General features: G+C 38.6%; 2 pseudogenes; one reads left to right on the forward strand and one right to left on the reverse strand.

The window, feature by feature from the left end:
- Positions 1–4,387: 4,387 nt before the first annotated feature.
- Positions 4,388–9,862, forward strand: LOC131280158 (olfactory receptor 5B12-like; annotated as a pseudogene).
- A 516-nt stretch (positions 9,863–10,378) lies between these two features.
- LOC111766154 (bifunctional phosphoribosylaminoimidazole carboxylase/phosphoribosylaminoimidazole succinocarboxamide synthetase-like) lies at positions 10,379–23,533 on the reverse strand (annotated as a pseudogene).
- Positions 23,534–24,446: the final 913 nt, after the last annotated feature.

Raw genomic sequence — 24,446 nt, forward strand, 5'->3', positions numbered from 1 at the left:
ACTGAGAGCTCCATGACTGTGTAAATCTCTTCAGTTTTTTTAGTCTTTAACCTTTTAAATCTACATCAGACTTGATCTGCCCTCATATCATAAGGGGAAGCCCAAGAGCCAGGACTCCAATGACCATTCATTTATTCATCTTTTAAAAGTTATCAGGTACAAATGTTGACATTTCCCCAATCTGATATTTGTGAAGAGCCTGACCAGGGAACACAATCCCAAATCTTAATGACTTTGTGATCATGATGATCACTCCTTACCAAATATAAGACATTGCAAGGATTCTCTTATTTTTTTCATCACAGCATCAGTCCTTCAGGGAGGATGGAATGGGGAGATACTTTTCCATAATTTCCATTTTGTACATGAAGATATCAAGGCTAAATGAAGTTTCTTATCTGAGAAGAGAGAAAAACAGATCCAGAGGACTAGTATTAATATTAATACTAGCTGATATTAATAGCTGATTCCAAGCCCAATTAGCATTTCCTTTCTTTAATTTCTCTCTGCCATTAAAGAATTGTAAAACAATTTGGGCAAACATTAAAGAAAAACTTCCAAATAGGATGTTTTTGTTCTTTCATGAATTGAATTTATGATCTGAGATTCACTCACATACAAAGGTGGTGTATTTGCATGTTGCATTGATCAGGGATCAAGGTAAGTGTTTATGTAAAATATACAGTGTGCCTAAATTTGCAGGAATATAAGTAACTAGGAAAATGCATCAAGGCAGCCATTTCCTCTTGGTTTATTCAGAGCTTTGATTTTAATGTTTTGAATATTTCTTATAGCTGTTTGATATAACCAGAGGTTACATGTTATAAACATCAAAGATATTCTATTAGAATATGTGATTTATTATGTTGATATAGAAGAAAGTCACATGATGGCTTTGAGTCCCTGATTTGCAGGGTATGTACTTGTGTGACTTCATAAAAGTTATTTAACCTATCTCAAAAGTTTCATTTACATATTAAAAGTTTTGGAGATTATTTCCTAATAATAAAGAGCTCAGATTTGGATTCTTTGTGTCCTGGCCTCAAATCTAAGCTCTGTACTTGCTTCAGCTTTGTGTGTCACTAAAATGTCAATAAGCTTAGCTTAAGTTTTCTCATCAGTGAATTGACAATAATATTTTACATGGTGTGTAAGAATTAATGAAGGTAAAGTAGCACAGTCTAACATGGTGATGGAGACATAGGAAGTGCTCAAGAAATCATATCTATTATACCTTAAATCATTATTTTAAGTCACAATCTCTACTAATACAGCTGTGATGATCTATATTGGAAAAGAAAATGTAAATTAGGAAAACTTTTAAATATTTTTAGAGCAACAATGTGATATATGGTATTCTCATTATAATGGCAAAGCTGTGTTTGAAAAGAGAGGGTTTGGGAATACTTCACAGAAGTTCTTTGGAAGCTGGGTTATTTTTGAATAATACATGAAATTTGTACTGGGGGGAAAAAAAAGCATAATACTAGGAAGACTGCATTTTTAAATTAAGTCTGAGAACCAACTATGTAACTGTCTAATCTGTAAAAAGTTTCCCATCTGTGGAGCAAAGAATGGTGAGATCATGAAATTTCCTCAATAATACTTGTGGTTATTAATTTCTTAACGAGGTCTAAAGTTGTTTGGTTTTCCTCCATGAACATGTTGGATAAAAATGTAAGACTTCAAATGAGGAGAAGTTTGTTTAAATTTTTTGAAATGGTTCCCAAGACATTGTTGTTGCCAGAATTTGAGAAATCTGTAGCTGTGGTATTTATTCAAGCAGTTAAATGGAAACCAAGTATACCCTAGTCTCTGTGCTTGAATAAAGGGCCTCCACATCATGAAAGCATGAGTGAAGGGGAAACCCAGGACTCTGCATTCTTCTATCAAAACCCTCACCATCTAACCATTTTTAACCCTTCTCTTACCTCACCTTGAGACCCATTGGACTGCTCTCACTAACTCTTTATCCAGGTGTCACTCTCCTTGAAGATAAGGACTCCAAGATCAGTCTTCAACCTCTTTGATATAATGCCCACACTTATCTGTATATCCCCTATTCTGATACAAGATACCACTCCTCCCCAAATTCTGAAATGATTCCACTGTGGCTGAAACTTGCAGTTAGTCATTATCACCCTCCAATAAATGTTTACCTTTGCTCAAAAGCTCACTGTACCTACTTAATTTAACTGAAATCTTTTTGTGTCCTGGGAAAACTGCTTCCCTTCATACATCTCAAGTTGTGGTAGTTTTCTCTCCTACATCCCTCTTCAGAATCCAGCCCATCCACTGGATATCCTCATCTTCTTGACCTTGAAACATCAGAGTACCCTAATTTTCATTTGGCAGTCTCATTTAATGTTATGGCTTTAACGTAATCTATGTAGGTTGAACCATTAGAAATTGTCAACCTAGTCTAAATTAGTATAAACTTGTTCAGGCAGCCCTCCCCCCTGATCTCCAGATATGTATGTCCAAAACTAATGCAACAACTCTACTGAATCTTTGAAGGATATCTTAAACACAGCATGACTACAGCTGAATGATTACTTTCCCTCTTTCCACAAATATCTGCTTCTATTCTGTTTCATGTATCACTATACAAATATTGGAGTCAACATTGATCCTGATCTTTTCCTAATGCCCTAAATTCAATAAAACAGGAAATCCAGATATCTTTGCTTTATCCAGTATTAGATAATTTCTCATTATTTCTCTCGGTGTCCTAAGGTTCAATCCACCATCATGTCTTGCCTAGATCATTGCAATAACTTTCTAATTGGTCTATCACTTTTCATCCTTATTCTGCCAAAATCAATTTTCAACAGAAACACTAAAGTGATCCTATTAAAAGTAAAGGCAAGTTATGTTATTCTTTTGCTCAAAACATCCCAATGTTTTCCAACTTTACTGAGAATAAAAGCAAAAGAACCTCAAACAGTGTATGATGTCAACAAAGCTTCACCCTGTCCCTGACCATAACTTTCCTTCCCCAAAGCACCTTTCACTTGCTGTTTCCTCTGCCTGGAAGGCTCGTCCCCCAAAGACACTCAAATTCTGCTCCCATGCTTCTTTCAGGTGTTGTCTAAAAATATCATCTTATTACATTCTCCCTGACCACCACATTTAAAATTATAACCACCTATTACTACTTTAGCTATCCTTACCTCAGCTTTTAAAAAAATCTCCATTATATATATATATATATATATATTTCCCTATTAACTTTGTTGTATTTCTGCCTCCCTTTCCAAATTACAGATATTGCAGTTTTATACTTTTATTTCCAGTATATAGGACATTGTCTTCCTTGTTGTAGCCACTCGAAAAATACCAAATAAAAATCTGTGACAAGATCTAAGTTCTCAAATTCTAAGTAATTCCTGAAGTAGGAATTCATTTATTAAAGATCTTTTCATCTCTAAATGAAGTAGCTAAAATTTTATAATGGATTAAATTTTCAAATTCCATTTTGTAAAGACTCTGGATTTGGGAATAAAATGGAGATTCCGTAGTAGGATTTATGCAAACTTAATAAATTCCTTCACACGATTCTTAGAATCTTTGATAATATATCAAAATATATATTTATTCTTGTCTCCGATGGCTGAATTTAAGGTTTCTCAGGTTCTAAGAATGGCAGGAAAACAGGACAAAAACAAAATCCATAACCTCACTTATACTTTGAACATATGAAGTATAGATATGTTTATTGAATGTTCATTAAGTGCTAGATAATAAGATTATCATTTTATATTTGGGAAAATGGAGGACCAGGTAAGGCAGTTAATACTCAAGATGACTCAGAAAGTAATTGGATTTCTACTTGGCACTATTGGACTAAGTCTTATTATAGGTATGAGAAATAATATGTGAAAAGTTGAAGGAGTGTCTCTGAAGGATGACAGAATATAAAAGGTTTGGGAAGAAAGTCAATGGAATGAGTGAGGTTATAGGACCTTTAATTTCACCTTCATCTGGAAGACTTATTTTATATCACTCATCCCTTCTGTCCCCAGATAGATCAATCACTCTGTCCAAATCATAATATCTAAAACTTACATACTTCTAGTTTGAATTAGCAACACAGATTGATAATGAGTTGACGGGAAAACTGCTGGCTGAGTGATGTTGAACACTACTCAGGTTTATTAATATTTAGATGGGGGAGCAGGAGTTTCATTCAAATGTCCCTGATGTAGCTCATGCCTTTAACTTATTTTAAAGATATCTTTCTTCCTTATATAAGGATTTATCTTCTTATCCCTCTCTGTGAGAAATTATGCATCCTGTGTATCCTATTGCACCACAAAACATTGCAAACTAGAAACATATTTTCTTTAACTGTTTTTCACTATCATATAACACAGCTCTTGACACAATGAAAATGATGGAAAATTGTTAATTGAAGTAAAATGAATTTAGTTTCACATCATTTAAATAAAACTAATCTGATTTAGTACAAAGGTTATTTTGTGTCATTGTTGGTAAATCTGAACTAGAAGTCTTGCCCATTCCAGTCAGTAAATAAACTTGTGATCTTGCATAAATTATTTTCCTTCTCTGCACCATAGTTCAATCATCTGTGAAATTAGGAATTTGGATTTCATTATCACCAAAAAAAATTAATTAAAATCTCTATATCTGTCAATAAATAAGCTGTGCATTTTATTGCCATGGACATGCTTGAGATCCAGAGGATCCTGGGACCAATAATTTCAATGCTGAAATAAAGTATAGAGTGAGCATGTTTACTGATCTCAAATGAGTCTTTCATTTTTGATATTTTGATCTTGTTTTTTCTCATTGCTACAGGGCCACCACATAATTTCCAAATGATCCTAATGGATAATAGTAGAGTTGACCAAATTCATTCTTGTGGGATTAACTGATGACCAAGAACTACAGATCCCACTCTTCAATATCTTTTTTCTCATCTATCTCATCACTGTGGTTGGGAACCTGGGGATGATTTGTTAATCCTGCTTGATTCTCATCTCCATATACCCATGTACTTTTTCCTCAGTAACCTCTCTTTGGTGGACTTTGGTTACTCCTCAGCTGTCACTCCCAAGGTCATGTCAGGATTACTCACAGGAGACAAAATTATTTCCTTTAATGCTTGTGCCACCCAGTTCTTCTTTGTAGGTTTTATCACTGTGGAAGGTTTTCTCTTGGCTTCTGTGGCTTATGACTGCTCTGCAGCAGTGTGCAAACCTCTCCATTACATGACTACTATGATGACAGGTGTACGTGCACGTCTGGCCATAGGCTTGCTCCTACATCTGTGGTTTCCTGAATGCTTCTGTTCTTCACACTGGGAATACATTCAATCTCTCTTTCTGTTGGTCCAATGTGGTTGATCACTCTTCTTTGTGATGCTCCTCCTCTCCTGGCTCTCTCATGCTCTGACAACCACACCAGTGAGCTGGTTATTTATTTATTTTTTTGTGTGGTTGGGTTCAGTTCCCTTTCTTATATCATGGTCATTTTGATCTCCTACTTTTTTATATTCAGCACCATCCTGAGGATGCATTCATTTAAGGGACACCAGAAGGCCTTTTCCACCTGTGCTTCCCACCTCACTACAGTCTCCATCTTATATGGGACAGGCACCTTCATGTACTTACAGCAAAGTTCCAATCATTTAATGGACAGAGACAAAATGGCATCCATGTTCTATGCTATTGTAGTACCCATGCTGAATCCTCTAGTCTATAGCCTGAGGAACAAGGAAGTCAAGAGTGCCTTTAAGAGGGGAAACGGACTTGGCCCAGTGGTTAGGGTGTCCATCTACCACATGGGAGGTCCGCGGTTCAAACCCGGGGCCTCCTTGACCCGTGTGGAGCTGGCCCATGTGCAGTGCTGATGTGCGCAAGGAGTGCCCTGCCACGCAGGGGTGTTTCCCGAGGTAGGGGAGCCCCACGTGCAAGGAGTGCGCCCGTAAGGAGAGCCGCCCAGCCGGAAAGAAAGTGCAGCCTGTCCAGGAATGGCCCCGCCCACACTTCCCGTCTTGCCGCTGAGGACAACAGAAGCGGACAAAGAAACAAGACGCAGCAAACAGACATAGAGAACAGACAACCTGGGGAGGGGGGGATATTAAATAAATAAATCTTTTAAAAAAATAAATAAATAAGGTTATAGGAAAGGCAACTTCCACAGGATTCATATAAATCCACAATGAGGCAGGTGCATCCACATTAGATCTCTATGGAGAAAAATATAGACTTGTCCAGACCCATAATTTTGTTAATACCCGAAGTAATATCCCCAACGCTTGATTAATTCTACAATGCATATGTCTTGACAGCATGAGATCTCAGGAATAATAGTTTAGGAAAAATCAGTCATGATCATGAAACTCTGGTTATAAATTTTTTTCTTAATTACATTTTATTACTTCATTTGTTTACATAATCATCCACACTCCAATTTGTACATATATACTCACATGCTTATATAAGTATGTGTCCAAAAACATTTCACTCATGCAAGCCAATATTATTCATGTACCCTTGAATGAATGGAGAAATTAATTTAAAGCTAAATGAGGTTAGACTATTTTATGATAAAATTTAAAACAATTATTTTAGTGTCTGAGAATACATTATGGAATGATTACTTTTTATATAGAAATAATAATTCCTATGTATACGTTTTTAAATTTATATTCAAAAATTTTAAATGGAGATATTTCATTTCAACATACTAAAGTTGCATCCAAACAGCTGGGTAGGCATAGTTTAATTACTGTAGGCTTTTATTTGTTTGTATGTGTGGGTTTTTTTTTTTCCCTCTGTGATAATAAATGTCTATATGGGGATCATTTTTAAAGCTCAATTTCCATTTCAATTGACTAAATAAACAGAATTTTCTTCATATGACTATTGAAATAATGGAAGGATACCAGAGTATTAGGGGATTAAAAGCATAATGAAATCACATTTCAATTCACTAAAATTAAAAAAACTTAATTGTAAAGTAAGACTTGAATCTTTGTTTTTTAGTGCTCAGTCCTGGATCCATTTCTTGCTCCTGCTTTCATGCATGCGTGCATACAGGCAACCATTTAGACATCACCATCCAAACTCAAATAAAAGGCTGAGTGCCCTGGTCCTTGCTTGTCTCCAAGAATAATCTAGCTTTGCTTTTAAATTTTGTTGCATTTAGACAGTGAGAGTCATTTTGTGGTCAGATAAAAATTATTAAGATTTCTACAAAAAAGAAAATATTATCCTATTTAATTGAGCCTAAACAAGATTATTTTAATTGTTGGTAATCTGCATAATGACTTTAATTTGAACATTTCCCAATTAATGAGTTGGGACTCTGCATTAACAAATATATCTCTAAATTTTAGAGTTATATGTAGAAAGAGTGAAGGATACTTTGATTCATCTGGTCTCTGGAATCTAGTACCTAAGCATTCAGCAGTTTGACTGAAGAGCCAAGGAGACTTATCATGACATAGTAGTGATAAATGTATGCAATATATCCTCTAGAACCTAGTAGAATGTTTGCACAACTTGCCTCTCCTAATAAGAAAGATTTTTCATTTTGTAGAAAAGATACAAGGGCCTCCATTCTCTCAAAGCTATCATTATAAAATTCTAAAACCTACCTAGAGTAATTCAAATGCAAATTATGAGAGTTGGCTACATAATTTTTAGAGTCCTGTATACATAGAAAAAAATGTATAGCTTCTTGGAAAAATAATATTTCAAGACAGCAAAAATAGAGCATTAAGCCAGTTGTAGGACCATCTAAACATGGGGCGCTGTGATTTCAAGATTGTATGCCCATAAATCTAGTACTGAGAAGCTCCCCCTTCTAAGATGTAGTCCTATAAAAATTAGAACAGCATTGATATTTTAAATTAAGCTATTGATAATTAAAAAGTCCATATAACATATAAATTGCAGGAACTTTATAGATATATACACATGAATTTATATATAAACTGTATATATGTAATTTTAATTGTATGTGTATTTTCTCTCTTTCCTAGTGAATGGAGATATCCCATAATAATACATTGAACTCCCACATATAGAACAGAAATAGAACATTCTGTTGAAGTTCTCCCTAATTATATCCTTCTTTTCCCCATGAAGTAAATACTATTTTTAATTTTTAAAATTATTCCCTAAAATTCACAAATATGTGAAAATTAAGAATAACCTCTTAAAACCAAAAGGTCAAGGATGAAATCATAAAAGAGTGGAAAAATATTTTGAGATGAATAATAAATGAAGACACACATACCAAAATTATGGGATGCAGCTAAAGCAGTGCTTCAAGTGAGATTTATAGCTATTGGCATCTACATTAACAAAGAAGAAAGACCTAGTATCAAGAACCCAATCGACTACCTTAAATGCCTGGAAAAACAGAACAAGGTAAACCCACAGCAAACAGAAGGAAAGGAATGAAAAAGACTACAGCAGAAATTAATGTACTAGAGAAGGAAGAAACAGAAAAAAAACCACATGAAATCAAAAGCTGGTTCTTTAACAAGAACAACAAAATTGAAAATCCTTAAGATAAACTGACTGAGGAAAAAAGAGAGAAGACTCAAATATCTAAAGTTGGGAATAAAAGAAAGGGTATTGCTAATATTTTTAGAGAAATAAAAAGAATAAGAAGGGAATGCTATGAAAAAGTATATGCCAACAAATTAGTTAACTTAGATGAAATTCCTAGTAAGACACAAACCACCAATACTGACCAAGAAGAAATAAAAGTATGAATGATCCCAGGTTTCTGAGTGTTTTTATCAAAACACTTCTATGCATCTATTGAGATGATCCTGATTTTTGTCCCTTCATTCTATATATGTGGTTTATTATATTTATTTTAACGTGTTGAACCAATATTTATTTTAACGTGTTGAAACACTTGCCATCCATAACCACTTGGTAGTGTGTAATATTTTTAAAATGATGTCATTTTCAGTTTTCTAGTATTTTAAAAGAATTGTTGTATCTCTATTCATGAGTGGTATTGATCTTTAATTTTCTTTTCTCTTGATGGTTTTATCACGTTTTGGTATTGAGCTAGTGCTGGCCACATAGAATGCATTAGGAAGTGTTTCCTCTACTCAAATTCTTCTGAAGAGTCTGAGAAGGGTTGGAATTAAATCTTCTTTAAATGTTTGATACCAATCATCAGTGAAGCCATCTGGTCCTGGACTTTCCTTTGATTGGAAAGTTTTTGATTACTTATTCAATTTCTGTACTTGTCATTCTGTTTAGGTATTCTATTTTTCTTAAGTCAGTTGAGGTAATTTGTGTGTTTCTTCCCACACACATAAAACTGTTCATAAAATCCTCTTTAATCCTTTTTTAATCTTTGTAAATTCATTAGTAATATAACCTTTTTCAATTCTGATGTTATTTATTTGTGTCTTCCCTCTTTCCATGTCAATTTATCTAATGGTTTATCAATTTATTGAGTTTTTAAGAACCAACTTTTACTTTTGATTCAGATTTTTTTATTCTCTAATTTATCTCCACTCTAATCTTAAATATTTACTTCCTTCTGCTAACGTTTACTTTGCTCTTCCTTTTCTAATTAGAATTTAGGTTATTAATTTGAGATGTTTCTTCTCTTCTAATATAGGCATTGATAACCATAAATTTAGCTCTGAGCAATTCCTTCACTGCACCCCATAAATTTTGCTATATTGTGATTTCATTTTAATTCATTTGTAAGTATTTTCTAATTTCTTTTGTGTTTTGTATTTTAACCCACTGACTGTGCTTTTAACTTCCATATGCTTGTAAAATTTCCAGTTTTCCTTCTAATATTTATTAATAGCTTCAACTCATTGCGATCAGAGAAGTTTGTTGTATGATTTCAGTATTTTAAAATTTATCAAGATTTTTTTGTGTGTGACCTAACATGCAGTCTATCCTGGAGAATGATCAATGTGCACTTGAGAAGAATTTGTATTCTGCTGTTATTGGGTAAAGTGCTCTATAAATGTTTGTTAGATTTAGTTGGTTTATTGTGTTATTCAGTTCTTTTCTATCTCCTTATTGATATTCTGTGCACATTGTCCTCTATTAATAATAGTGGCATTTAAAATCAATTATTATTGTAGGGATGTCTATTTCACACTTCATTTCTGTCAATGCTTGCTTCATATAACTTTGGACCCTGTTGTTAAGTGTGAATATACCTAAATTGTTATATCTTCTTGTGAATTGAATTTTTGAATCAATATAGAATATATAATATTTGTCTGTTAACCATTTTTTTATTCAATAAATTTTGTCTTCTCCAATTGATTTATAATCATCTATCTTGCTCTGTCTCTGCAGCTAAACTAGAAATTTGTAGTTTTTCTGCTGAAAATGCAATGATGTTCTTATAAACTGCAATCTCTGATTTTCTTGTCAGCCTGCTTTGAGGAAATCCATGTGTTTAGTATGCTTGCTCCTAGTTTGGGCCATAACAATGGTTGTTTAATTCAAATACCTGAGCATCAAACTGAGCTGAAGCTTCTGGAGAAAGTATTGTTGAATAGCGAAGACCACTGGGTAATCAAAGAGAAGACCACACATACTGAGCTCCCCAATCTGGTATGAGGAGAGGATAGCTGCTAACTAGAAATGCAGTGTTACCAGACAACACTGGTCCTAAATCATTGCTTCTGTCTGCTACTGCCAAAATGCTATAGGAACACTATTCACTTCATACTAGGCTTTAATCCTTAGACTTTCATCTGATCCTTTATGAGCAGAGGTTACCAGAAGTTCACATGGAATGCCAAAATTTTGGCATGTTTTCTTGATTTTTTCAATGACCGAGATTAGAAGTTGAGTCCATCAATACTACAAACTTGCACTGACTTTGTAATTTCAGAAGCAATTCTATTCTGTCTGCAAGACACTCAAAATTTTTCTTTACGTCTGGAGTCCTTCAGAAGTTGTTTCCCTGAGGTCAGAATATGATATGACTGCTTGTCTTTCTTTTGGCTTCAATCTCCTGATGGCTAGAGTCTCCAGGAATCGTTATTAATAACATCAGCAGGAACAATTTCTTTGGCAGTTACTTTATCACCAATTCAATCTTCATATCAACAAGTGTACAGTTCTGCGGCAACCAAGAGTTTTCTAATAGTTGAAAAACTGCCCATGTAGCATGACTCATGATAGACACTTTAGTTTGGTCTATAACAAGCCCAGCAAAGCAAAACTTTGCAGCAATTAGCTGTTCTTCAGACTACTGTGGGTCATCATTGGCATCATCTTGCTTCTTCAAATAGCTGAAAAATACATCTGGTAATTTTATTTGAGAGTGTAGCTTTCCCTCACAGGTGTTTCTCTCTAGCTGCATTTCTTGCTGTAATCTGGTTATTGGACTGCAGGAGGACTTTTCCTGGACTGTCTAACAATTCATAAGACTTCCTTCCTTTGTTTTATCCTCATAGAGCTTTTACTAATGTTCTGTATAATTTATAGTTACAGGTTTTCTCATTGCAGGAAAAATTCTGGTCCAATGCTTTGATTTTGTGGGATTGTTGCTTAATATTACCTGGATCTCTCTGTAGATTCCTTTTGATCTCAATTCAATTTTGATCTAAATTCAATTTTTCTATGTGGAAAACAATGTACCTCAGCTGTTGCCATTATGCTGAGTGGGGTGGGGGCAACAATTGCACTAGGAATGGAGGCAGGAATCAATGCTTGCAGACTGGGGGCTCTTATAAGTTTTTGACTTTAAGTATATTTTGTCTGATATTAGAATAGCCACCCCAGTTCCTATTACAATTTGCATGGAATATTTTTTTTCATCCTTTCACTTTTAATTTTTTTTTTTTTTTAAGCCAGAGGCTGGCTGGAGGCCACCGTCAGCATTTTATTTTTTTAAGATTTATTTATTTATTTCTCTCCCCTTCCCTCCCCCACCCCGGTTGTCTGTTCTGTGTCTATTTGCTGCATCTTCTTTGTCTGCTTCTGTTGTTGTCAGCGGCACGGGAATTCTTTTTGTTGCATCATCTTGTTGTGTCAGCTCTCCGTGTGTGCAGCACCATTCTTGGGCAAGCTGCACTTTCTTTCACGCTGGGCGGCTCTCCTTATGGGGTGCACTCCTTGCGCGTGGGGCTCCCCTACGCGGGGGACACCCCTGCGTGGCAGGGCACTCCTTGCGTGCATCGGCACTGCGCATGGGCCAGCTCCACACGGGTCAAGGAGGCCCGGGGTTTGAACCGTGGACCTCCCATGTGGTAGACGGATGCCCTAACCACTGGGCCAAGTCCGCCGCCCTCAATTTATTATTATCTATGGATCTAATATAAGTCTTTTGTAACCAGTAACTACTTGAATCATGCTTCAATTGCCATTCTGCCAATCTCTGCTATTTTATTTCAAAGTTTAAATCATTTACATTTAAGGCAATCACTGAAATGGCAATTTTACTAATTGCTTTTTTAAAAAAAAAGATTTATTTTATTTATTTTTTTCTCCCCCCCCCTTATTGTTTGTGCTCATTGTCTGTTTTCTGTCTGTGTTCATTGTGTGCTCTGTGCCTACCTGTCTTTTTTTTTTCAGGAGGCACCAGGAACTGGACCCAGAACCTCCATGTGGGAGGGAGGCACCCAATTGTTTGAACCACATCCACTTCCCCACGAATTGCCTTTTGCATGTTTTATACCTTTTTCTTTTCTTTTTTTGTATATCATACTCGTTTCCTTATTGCCCCCCACCCCCCTTTCTTTAGAAGATCTTTTCTATTGAGCCAGTTTGAATCACTTCTCATTTCCTTTTGTGTAGAATATTTAGATATTTTCCTTGTAGTTACCATGGGGATTGCATTTACCATGCTAAATCTATTACAATTTAGTGTGTATTGATACTAATTTAACTTCAGAGCTTACAAATGCTCTGTTCCTATACCCCTACTTTCCTCTTACGTTGTTTTTGTCACAAATTGCCTTCTTATACATAGTGTGTCCTGTATGTTTATGGTTTTTTATGTATTTGATTCTTAAACCATTGTGATGGTTAATTTCATGTGTCAGCTTGGCTGGGTTATGGTGCTCAAGCATTTACTGGCCTGTTTATTACGGCAAGGATATTTCAAAGAAAGATTTACATCTTTTATCAGTTGATAGCATCTACAACTGATTGAATCTATAATCAACAAAGGAGTTTGCTCTCAGCAATGAGGAGGATCTCCTTACCCAATCAGCTGGATATCTTAAAGCAAGAACTAAGGATTTCAGAAATTAAATGAAGAATTTTTGCCTCAACTTCAGCCAGCCAGTTTCTCCTGGGAAATTCAACTTTTCATTAAATTTCCACCTGTGGCCTGCCTTATGAAATTTGAATTTTCCAAGGTCAATGGTCACATAAGTAAATTCCTATAATCTCTTAATCATTTCTTATATAGAGATGGACAATCTGTGTATTATATTATGGCCACTCTGTAAATCTTATTCCCCCATTCCTCAGTCCATCAGATCAAGGAAAATTGAAAAAAGAAAGAAAAACGTAGAAAGAAATAGAGAGGAAAAAGGAAAAAGTACTAACAAACAAACAAAAACAATCTCAAAAAAATAAATTGCACTGCCTTTCCAAGTCTCTTGATAGATGCTGGTGGAAAGTTGGAAGCTAACGCTGCTAAGGCTGTAACCAAGACTGGCATCAGCTTAAATACCTCAGGTGTCTGCCAGAAAAAAAATACAAAAAGAGAAAGAAAGAAAACCAACTAAAAAAAGTTGCTCTTGCTCTTTATAAACTTATTGATACTGATGAGGCAGAAGTCTTGGTATTAGAGACCAAAATCAAGGCTAATGTCTAAACTTATCCCTTAGGGATCTCCCAGAACAATCTTGACTTCCAACTCCAACTTTTGTAGGAGAAGGTTTCATCTGTCCACTTGGCCCCAACAGGCTGCTCCTGGAATCCGGGCATGTTTCTGTAGCTTCTGCCCTTTCAACTCTTAGCTGCTTAGCTGAGGAGTGGGATCTGGTTGTTGGCTCATATGGCTTCACTTACAAAAGCTGAAATCTCAGCAGTCTCTTCCTTCATCTGGCATTCTCATGGTTGTTCTAAAGTCCAATCTGGTTCCAGATTTGCTACCTAGTTAATTTCAATTCCTTTTTCCAGCTCATTCATTTTTCTGGTGGAGGGAATGATCTGCAAAAGTTCCTACTCTACCACTTTGTCTCTGCCTCTTTTATTATCTTTTGAAAAGACCTGGGCAAGATTGGAGGTAGTTTTGCATTAATCTTTTGAAAGACTTTCCCAGTAAAGCAATATGAGTCTGGAATTTTCTTTTATTTTTTTCTTCTTAAGCAAGGGAGTAAAGAGTTTATTAAGAAACAAGAAAACAAGAAAATTACATGGTCCATGCCAAGGCAAGGACTATGAGTATACTTAGGGTGAGTTGCATATGCGGGACCCCAGGTCAGGACTTTTTAAAAGTCTGTTTGCTGTTCTGATTGTCTGCCCCACCTGTCATTTCTCAGGGGCCGATAGTGAGCTCTTTTTAGGGTATCCAGGGCCTCCCTTGACCCCAAACAGGATTCTTATTCCAAATGAGATTCTCATTCCAGGGTCTCACAGGATACCTCAGGAGGTTTCTGGGCAGGGTCTCACAGCCATGTGGTATGCCAGTCATGCTGTCTGCTGCCCATGTTGTCTGTTACCCATATTGTCTGCTGGGTCTTCAGCTGTGACCCAAGTCTTCCCTTTCTCTATTCCAACTTGCTTCAACTTCCCCCTGAGAGAGTTTACACTCTTATTCTTAAGGGAGTGCTGAAGGGTGATTATTCTTCTATAGTTACTTCTTACTGGTTAGGGGGAGTAGGCTTTACATGACAAGGTATAAAACCCTCTGGCTATTCTATTGTGGTGTGGGAAGATGGGTCTGGTTTGAACTAGGTTAAATCCCCACATGACTAATAAGGTGTTGAAATAAACTTAATTAGAATTTTGAAGATACATCATCCCACTAAAAGAATAAAGAAGATGGTGATAGGCAGGCCCAAAAAGGGGTCAGCCATGGCATACCGGACCATGAGAATGAGAAAGGTCAGGTGCCTCCAGAGGCTGCATCCTCCCCAAGTTGATGGGAAACAGCATTCTTCCTTGAGTTCTTTAATGCTGTTAGTTAACTCTAAGGTGAGATTGTGGTAGACCCTCTGGGTTTGGATATAAACTGCGAACCCCAGTTCCCACAGTGGTGGTTATGCCTGGGTTGGTTAGGAGAGGTGGGATTTTCTTTGAAGGAAGGTTTTTACATTATGCATATAAGTATCTAAATAGATATAGGGGTATTAATTTTTCTTTGTGTCACTGTTTTAGTTTCCTAGGATGCTCATATAAATGCCATGAAATGGGTCACGTTAAATAATGGGAATTTATTTGCTCATGGCTTAAGGCTAGGAAATATTCCAAATCAGGGAATCATCAATTCAATGCTTACTTTCTGAATACTATGGAGTTCTGGGGCTAACTTCTGGTGATTCTTGGTTCTTAGCTTGTCACATTGTAAGGCAATGGCAGCATCTTCTGGTCTCTCCCTTCTCTTCTGTAGATGCCCAATTTCTTGCTTTCTCCCCCCACCCTTTCTGAATTTAATGCCACTTACAAGGACTCCGGTAATAGCATTAGGACCCATTATAATTGAATTGGGCCACAGCTTAACTGAAGAAACTTCATCAAAAGTTTCTCCTTGCAATGAGTTCAAACCCACAAGGAAAGGAAAAAATTTAAGAATATGTGTTTTGGCATACATAGAGCTTCAAACCACCAGTAACTTTTGGTAATATTCTTTTAAAAGAAATTTATTTCATAAATATTTTCAAATTTACTGACTTTAAATGTTTTAGAATAGTCTCTATGTAGATTTTTTTAAGATTTCTTTTTTTATTTATTTCTCTTCCCTTCCCCCTGCCCCCCCCCCATTGTCTGCTCTCTGTGTCCATTTGTTGTGTGTTCTTCTGTGACCCCTTGCATTCTTGTCAGTGGCAATCAGAATCTGTGCCTCTTTTTGTTGCATCATCTTGCTGCATCGGCTCTCCATGTGTGTGGTGCCTCTCCTGGGTAGGCTTTGCTTTTTTCACACGGGGTAGCTCTCCTTGTGAGGGGCACTTCTTGCATGTGGGGCTCTCCTACATGGAGGACACCCCTGCATGGCATGGCACTCCTTGTGTGCATCAGCACTGAGCATGGGCCAGCTCACTACATGGGTCAGGAGGCCCTGGGTTTGAACCCTGGACCTTCCATATGGTAGGTGGATGCTCTATCATTTGAACCAAATTTGCTTCCTTTATGTAGATTTTAATGATTTCAAAACCTGAAATGACATCTCTTTTTTATTCCTGATATTGTTATATTCTGCTTCTTCTACTCTGGACAAATTAGGAGGAATTTATTAAATTTATTAGCCTTTCAATATACTGAAGTTTGGCTTTGTTGATTTTTCTCAATGGTATGTTTTCTTTACTTAGTTATTTTCCAATTTTTGTTATTATCCAGTTTGGGCTTAATTTGCTCTCCTTTTTACCTTCTTGACAGGAGTATCTAAATAGTTAATTTTCAGTCTTTATTCTTGTCTTTTTAACCACAGTTAATCATTCAACACTGGATTCCCTGTGTTATACAGTCCCATGCTTTGTACAGGCCATTCAAAATGTACACTTAGCGACTCTCATTTTCATCACAGATTGCGCAGTCATCATCTCAGGCAATTTTAGAATGTTTTCGTTACTCACAAAGGAAAAGGCCCATACCCCCTTATATTCCACTATTTTTGCCCCTTGGTATTGAAATAATATCTTCTTGCAATTGCCTTTTGACCACTCCTGTGGCCATGTTTCCCACTGAATTATAGAAGTTGACATTCTACACCACTGCATCTCCCAGAGTTGACTGTAGGAGGCACTCTGCTATCCCAGTGAGTTCTGGCCATCACAGTCCTTAAAAAAAAAAAGATATTGGTGATAGTAGCACAATTTTGGGAATGTAATTAAGACTACTGAATTGTACACTGGAGAGTGGTTATAGAGGAAAATGTAGGTTGTATATATGTTATTGCATTATAAATTTTTTAAAAAAACAAATCAACAATGCAAGGATGTCTGCTCTTACCACTCTTATTAAAAATGGTAACAGAGGCTCTAACCAGTGCAGTGAGACCAAAAAAGGAAATCAAAGTATATAGATAGGAAAGTAAGAAGAAAAAAACTATTTGTAAGCAACGCAATTTTCTTCATAGGAGATCCAGAATCTATGTGAAAGTAACTTAAAAAACAAGTTTAGGGAAGTGGACTTGGCCCAGTGGATAGGGCATCCGTCTACCATATAGGAGGTCCGTAGTTCAAACCCCAGGCGTCCTTGATCCATGTGGAGCTGGCCCATGCACAGTGCTGATGTGCACAAGGAGTGCCCTGCCATGCAGGGATGTCCCCTGCATAGGGGAGCCCCACACACAAGGAGTGCACCCTGTAAGGGAGCCACCCAGCATGAAAGAAAGTACAGCCTGCCCAAGAATGGCACCACACACATGGAGAGCTGACGCAACAAAATGATGCAACAAAAAGAAACACAGATTCCTGGTGCTGCTGATAAGGATAGAAGCAGTCACAGAAGAACACACAGTGAATGGACACAGAGAGCAGACAACTGGTGGGAGGAGGGGAAGAAAAAAATTTTTTTAAATCTTTTAAAAAAGCAAGTTTAGCAAGTTTAGAGGAAAGAATGTCAGTATATAACAATCAATTGTGTGTATGTCTATATCTATGTACATATATGTAAGTAATCAGAAATGTGAAAGATTAAAAAAGTGTTATGTATAATAGCACCTAAACCATGAAATATTTAGTGTATGTCTTAGGAAATTTGTGGAAAATTTGTATGCTGTAAACCATTAATGAAAGAAATTAAAGAAAGACTAAATAGAGATTTACAATGTCCGTGTATTAAAAGACAATATTTTTAAGGTGTCTGTTTCTCACAAACTGATCTTCCTATGCAATTCCAGTCAGAATCCTGCAGGATTTTTTTTGTGTGGAAATTTATAAATTTATTCTAAAATTCATCTGGAAAGACAAAAGAATCAGAATAGCAAAAACAAGTTTTAATCAGAACAATGGTGGAGGACTCACACTAAACTTCTTTTCAGACTATAGGTAGTCAGGAAAGTGTGGTATTGGAGAAAAGATAGCCATATTACATCAATTGAAAAGAATACCGTTCTGTTATATATGCTGATATTATCAATTTATTTATAATAGATTTGCACAATAAATTCCATGGGCAATATAATATTTTCAGCAATAGTTCCTAGAACTGTTAAATAGCCACATGTAAGAAAATGAACCTTGATTCATAACTCATATCCTATAAAAATTAATTCAAAATGGCTCATAGACCTAAAGGTAAAATTAAATTATACAATTTTGAGAATACATTGTAGAAAATCTTAATGAAGTTGGATTAGGCAAAGATTTTTTTGAGTATAATACCAAAAGAATAATCCATCAAAAATTATTAATAGAGGGGACTTCATCAATTGTTTTTTTATAATATATTTTAAAAAAGATATATAGATTATGTAAATGTTACATAAAAACATAGGGGATTCCCATAGGCCCTGCTCCTTAAACCTCCCACATTTTTCCACATTAACAACATCCCTCATTACTGTGGTACATTCACTACAGATGACGAAAGCATGTTGGAGCATTGCCACTAAGCATGGATTATAATTTACATTGTAGTTTACACTCTCTCCTGCACAATTTTGTCGGTTATGGAAAGATATGTAATGACCTGTATCTTTTTTCACAATGTCATTCAGGACAATTCCTGAGTCCCAAAAATGCTCCCATATTACACCTGTTTTTCCCTCTCCCTCCCCTCAGAACCTCCAGTGGCCACTGCCTTCACATCAGTGACATAATTTCTTCCATTGCTAGAATCACAATGTCTATAGTAGAATATCAGTCAGCAATTTTTGTTTGAAAGACAATGTTATGAGAATGAAAAAAAATAAATTGCAGACTAGGAAAAATATTTGCAAATCACTTATCTGATTATCTAATAAAGTACTTGCATCCAAAATATATAAAGAAGTCTCAAGACCAAAAATAAAACAAGTAGTCCAAATGAAGTAAGTGGGCAAAGGATTTGAATAGACACTTCATTAGAGAAGATATAGAGATTGGGAGATAAAATTATTTTTCTTAGTAGGGAAATATGAAGTAAAAACAAAATGAGATACTACAACATACCAAATAGAATGGCTAAAAATTAATTTTTAAAAAATCTGACAATACCAATGGCTGGCAAGGACATGAAGAAATTGGGATTATCATTCATTGCAAGTGGGAATGAAAATGGTACAACACTTAGAAAACTTTTTGGCATTTCTTATGTATATTAACTTACTATGTGAGCCAACAATGCCATCTCAAGTGAAATACAAATCTGTGTTCACCCACAGAACTGTATGCAAGAGTATATAGACAATTTAATTATAATTACTGTAAATATAACAATCCCTTTTAAATTCAAATAATGGACTACTACTCAATAATAAAGAGGAACAAACTACTGATATATGCAACAAAATGAATCATATATGCATTATGCTAAGTGAAAGAAGACAGATTCAAAAGGCTATGAACTGTGTTCAAAGGCTATGAACTCCATTTATGTGACATTCTTGCATAGATAAAACCAGAAGGATAAGAAAAAAATTAGTAGTTGCTAGGAGCTGAGGTGGCAGGAGGGATTAACTACAAAAGCTTTGGTTTTGTATAGTGGTGATGATAACAACATTGTGAATGTAATTAACACTATTTAATTATAAACCTAAATGTGGTTAAAAGGGAAATTTTAGATGGTATATATGTTGCTAGAGCAAAATTAATAAGAAAAACATGCATAGGACAGTACAACAAAAACAGTGAACCCTAACGTAAACTATGGACTATAACTAAGAGTGCATTATAATAAAAGTAACAATGTAACAGAAGTACCTTGTTGAGGTAATCCCCTTCCCCTTCCTTCTTTCCCTTGTGCAATACTGAAACAAGCTGCTTTCTGATAATGCAGCCCTTGAGTGTGTGTGTGCTGTGGGTTGCAGGGTGTGCACCTGTAAGAACTTGCTTGTGTGAGTCAGCAGGCTAATCTAAATTAGCAGCTGTTGCCTCAGCCTGTGTCCATTTATCTCAGCTAAGAGCAAAATTTGCTTCTGTACTCCTGCTTGTTTCCCATCCCCTATATAAACCTCTGAAAATCACAGCTCAAGGCCCAGAATTGGGAGACCTTACTCTCCTCTGGGTCCGTGCACATAATAAAACCTGAGTTCCTCCATCTCTCCGAGTATCACTTGGGTTTTTTGACTGGACCTGGACTTGCTCTGCAACATTTGGTTCCCTGACTGGGAAACCCAACCAAGCAGGCCTGTTGCACCTCCAGCTTGGGAGAGAGCAGGTACGGCCAGCGGTGAGCTCTGGATGAACGAGGTAGGCACCACCTGTCCACTTGATGGGACCTCCTTCCAAGGTGTATCATGCAGGGCCACATCCCTGTAACCCAGGCCTACTCAGTGGAGAGAGGGACCGAACAATACCAGAAGATTTCGGAAGGGGTAAAGCCCTGGGTGCCGAGTCCAGTCCCAGTCAGGCCCATCTCTAGATGGAAGAGGAGACTGATCACCTCCTAATTTCTCAGTTAATGAGAATACAGAACAGGGCAGACCGGGGGAGGTCATGTTTAAACTCTGAATGAGTGTGTGAGTGAATGAGGATGGCAGGGGCTTGTGCCTGTCATACCAGTCTGTGGTTCCACTGCTTGTGTTACAGAGTTTGAGTGTGCCCTAACCTGCATTCCGCAGCTACATCATATGGCATAATGGTCAATCCGGACTCTGCATGGACGCCTTAGCGGAAGTGAGCTTAAGTTCTCATGAAAGATGCAGACAGGCGGACATCTAAGAGTCTTGAAAGGGACACTCCCATCATTGTCAGTCTCGCGCCACCAAAACGAGGATGGGTTCGTCACAGTCAAAACTCATCATTTTGACCTGCATGCTTAAGAATTTTAAAAAGGGCTTTTCTGGAGATTATGGCATCCAGATGAATACAAAAAAACTCCGAACACTGTAAATTGGAGTGGCAGGTTTCGGTGTTGACTGGCCTTCAGAGGGGACCTTGGACATACCCAGGGTTTGTGCGGTATGGTTAGTAGTCACCAGAGATCCAGGGCACCCTGACCAGTTCCCCTACATTGACTCATGGTTAGAGATTGCCCAAACACTGCCCCCATCGGTTCTGTTATGCACTGGAAAAAAGGGACAGAGTAGGATTTTAGTAACTCATGAGGCGAGGCTTCAGAAGCCAATCATTCACCAAGGACTGGTAGAAAAGGAAGCCCCACCTCCACCACCACCATACATCCCTACTGCACTGGTGCATTACCAGGCCTCCCAGGGACCCTCCCCTCCTTTGGTCTCTCTGGGCTGGGACCATGGGCAAACCCTCCTGCCATGCTCCCTCCATCGGCTACCACCCCGGACCATGTATCCACTTCGGGGGGAGACTCAGGGACCCTGGTGGCCAGGAGGTTCTGGTAAGCTCAGCCAGCCTTCCAGATGCCCCTCCAGGAGACACAAGTCCTGCCCCATCTGGATGAGAATGGGACCCTCCAGCCTGGCCGGCCTATCCTCTACTATCAGCCTTTTACAACTACAGACCTCCTGAATTGGAAACACCACACTCCCTCTTACTCTGAAAAACCCTTGGCCCTCATCAACCACATGGAATCCACTTTTCAGACCCATCATCCCACCTGGGATGACTGTTGCCAACTTCTCCTAACTCTGTTCAATACAGAAGAGAGATGGTGAGTCCTGATGAAGGCCCAGAAGTGGCTGCAGGAGCACACCCTACCTGGCGTCCTGGACCCAGAAGAATGGACCAGAATGGCAGTCCCAGACACCTAACCTGACTGGGATTTCAACACTGAACAAGGGCAAGCCATGCTCTGACAGTACCGGGAGGCAATCCTTGGAGGGGTCTGAGAGGGCACCAAGTGGCCCATGAACATGAAAAAGACGACCTTGGTTGTTCAGAAACTGGACGAATCTCTAGGAGACTACTACAAATGGCTCTGCGAGGCCTTCCGGGTTTACACTCCCTTTGATCCAGAAGCTCCTGAAAATCAGAGGATGGTGAATGCCGCTTTCATCACACAGGCAACTGCAGACGTCAAAATGCAATAAATGTCTCATGATGATGGAGGAGATTGTTGTTATGGGAGGAGGAGTGGGGTGAGGAGGAGTTATGAGAACTCTTTCCTGACATCTGGGCAGAAAACAACCCCCTAGGGATGGCACGGAAATCACATGCCAGTCATTGTCAACTTAAAACCCGGGGCACTCCCGACCAGACAAAAGCAATATCCAATTCTGCTTGAGACACTCTTGGGCATAACCAAGCATATAGACCACCTAAAGAAAGAGAGGATCCTAGTCATGTGTCAAGCACCCTGGAACAACCCTCTACTATCAGTAAAGAAGCCAGACACGACTGGATATCAACCAGTGCAGGACCTAAGGGCCATCAACAATGCCACCCTTACCCTGCATCAAGTTGTCCCCAACCCTTACACTCTACTGGGGCAACTGCTGCTGGAAGCCTCCTGGTTTACCTGTCTGGACCTGAAGGACGACTTCTGCCTATGACTGGCCCCAGTGAGTCAACCTCTGTTTGTGTTTGAGTGGGAAGATCTCAATACTAAAAAGAAAATGCAACTGACCTGGACCTGGCTCCCACAATGCTTCAAAAACTCTCCCACACTCTTCAGAGAGGCACTGGCAGCAGATGTGGCAACCTACCCCTGGGAGGACTACAGGTGCACCCTCCTACAGTACATCAATGATCCCCTGCCCACCAGTAGAACAAAGAAGGATTGTTGGGAAGGGACCCAGGCCCTCCTCCAGCTCCTGACAGAAACTGGGTACAAGGTATCCTGGAGGAAGGCCCAGATCTGCCAACAACGGGTCAGGTACCTGGGATTCAGTATCACACAGGGGCAGCGGATCCTCAGACCTGAGAGGAAGAAGGTGATCTGCACCATCCCGACCCCCACCGCAAAGAGACAGGTCCGTGAGTTCCTTGGGGCGGTGGGCTTCTGCCACATCTGGATTCCCGGATATGCAGTAATAGCCAAGCCTCTCTTCGAAGCTTTATCAGGCCAGAGAGGGACCCCCCCGATCTGGGGAAAGGTCCAACAAACAGCCTTTCAGGAAATCAAAAAATACCTCAGATGGCCACCGGCCCTAGGGCTCCTGGCTGTAACTCAGGAATTCAACCTATTTGTGCATGAGAAAAACAAGGTGACCCTGGGGGTCCTCACATACATGGTCAGGCCATTGCTTACCTCTCCAAGCAGTTGGACTCAGTAGCTGCCGGATGGCCACCCTGCTTGAAGGCCTTGGCAGCCACAGTTACACTTGTTAAGAGAGCTGACAAACTGACGCTCAGACAGGTTATCCATGTCATGGTCCCCCATGCTGTCTGCACCTTGATGAACTCACATGGACACCGATGGATATCCAACCCCTGGCTTGTGCACTACCAGGGCTTGCTCTGTGAGAATCCCAGGATAACCATAGAAATCGTGTGCAACCTGAACCCGGTGATGTTTCTACCTGAAGAAGATGGAACTCATGAACACAACTGCATAGAAATGACAGAGGAGGTTTACTCCAGTTGCCCAGACCTCCAAGACAAACCACTCCCTTCCCTGGAGCAAATGCTATTCACTGACGGGAGTAGCTTCATTAAGGACAGAAAGAGATGTGCAGCGGTCATCACTGTTGAGGAGGTAATATAAGCGGCACCCCTACCCCAAGGATGGTCAGCACAGCGAATGGAGCTCTGGGCACTGGTCCAAGCACTGCAGTTGGCCAAAGGACAAATGGCCAACATCTACACTCACTCAAAGTACGCGTTCGTGACCATCCATATCCATGGGGCCATTTATAAAGAGAGAGGCCTTCTAACTGCCGGCGGGAAGGAAATCAAGAACAAAGAGGTGGAGCTGGCCCATGTGCAGTGCTGATACCCTCAAGGAGTGCCATGCGACACAGGGGTGTCCCCCGCATAGGGGAGCCCCAAGCGTAAGGAGTGCACCCCGTAAGGAGAGCCACCCAGCACGAAAGAAAGTGCAGCCTGCCCAGGAATGGTGCCACACACACAGAGAGCTGACACAACAAGATGATGCAACAAAAAGAAACACAGATTCCCATGCCGCTGACAACAACAGAAGCAGACAAAGAAGAATAACACAGAGAACAGACAACTGGGGTGGGGTGGGGGAAGGGGAGAGAAATAAATAAATAAATAAATAAATCTTTTTAAAAAAAGAACAAAGGAAATTCTTCAGCTGCTAGACGCAATCTGGGAACCAGCC

Source organism: Dasypus novemcinctus, chromosome 10, assembly GCF_030445035.2.
Source record: "Dasypus novemcinctus isolate mDasNov1 chromosome 10, mDasNov1.1.hap2, whole genome shotgun sequence".
NCBI classification, from domain to species: Eukaryota; Metazoa; Chordata; class Mammalia; order Cingulata; family Dasypodidae; genus Dasypus; species Dasypus novemcinctus.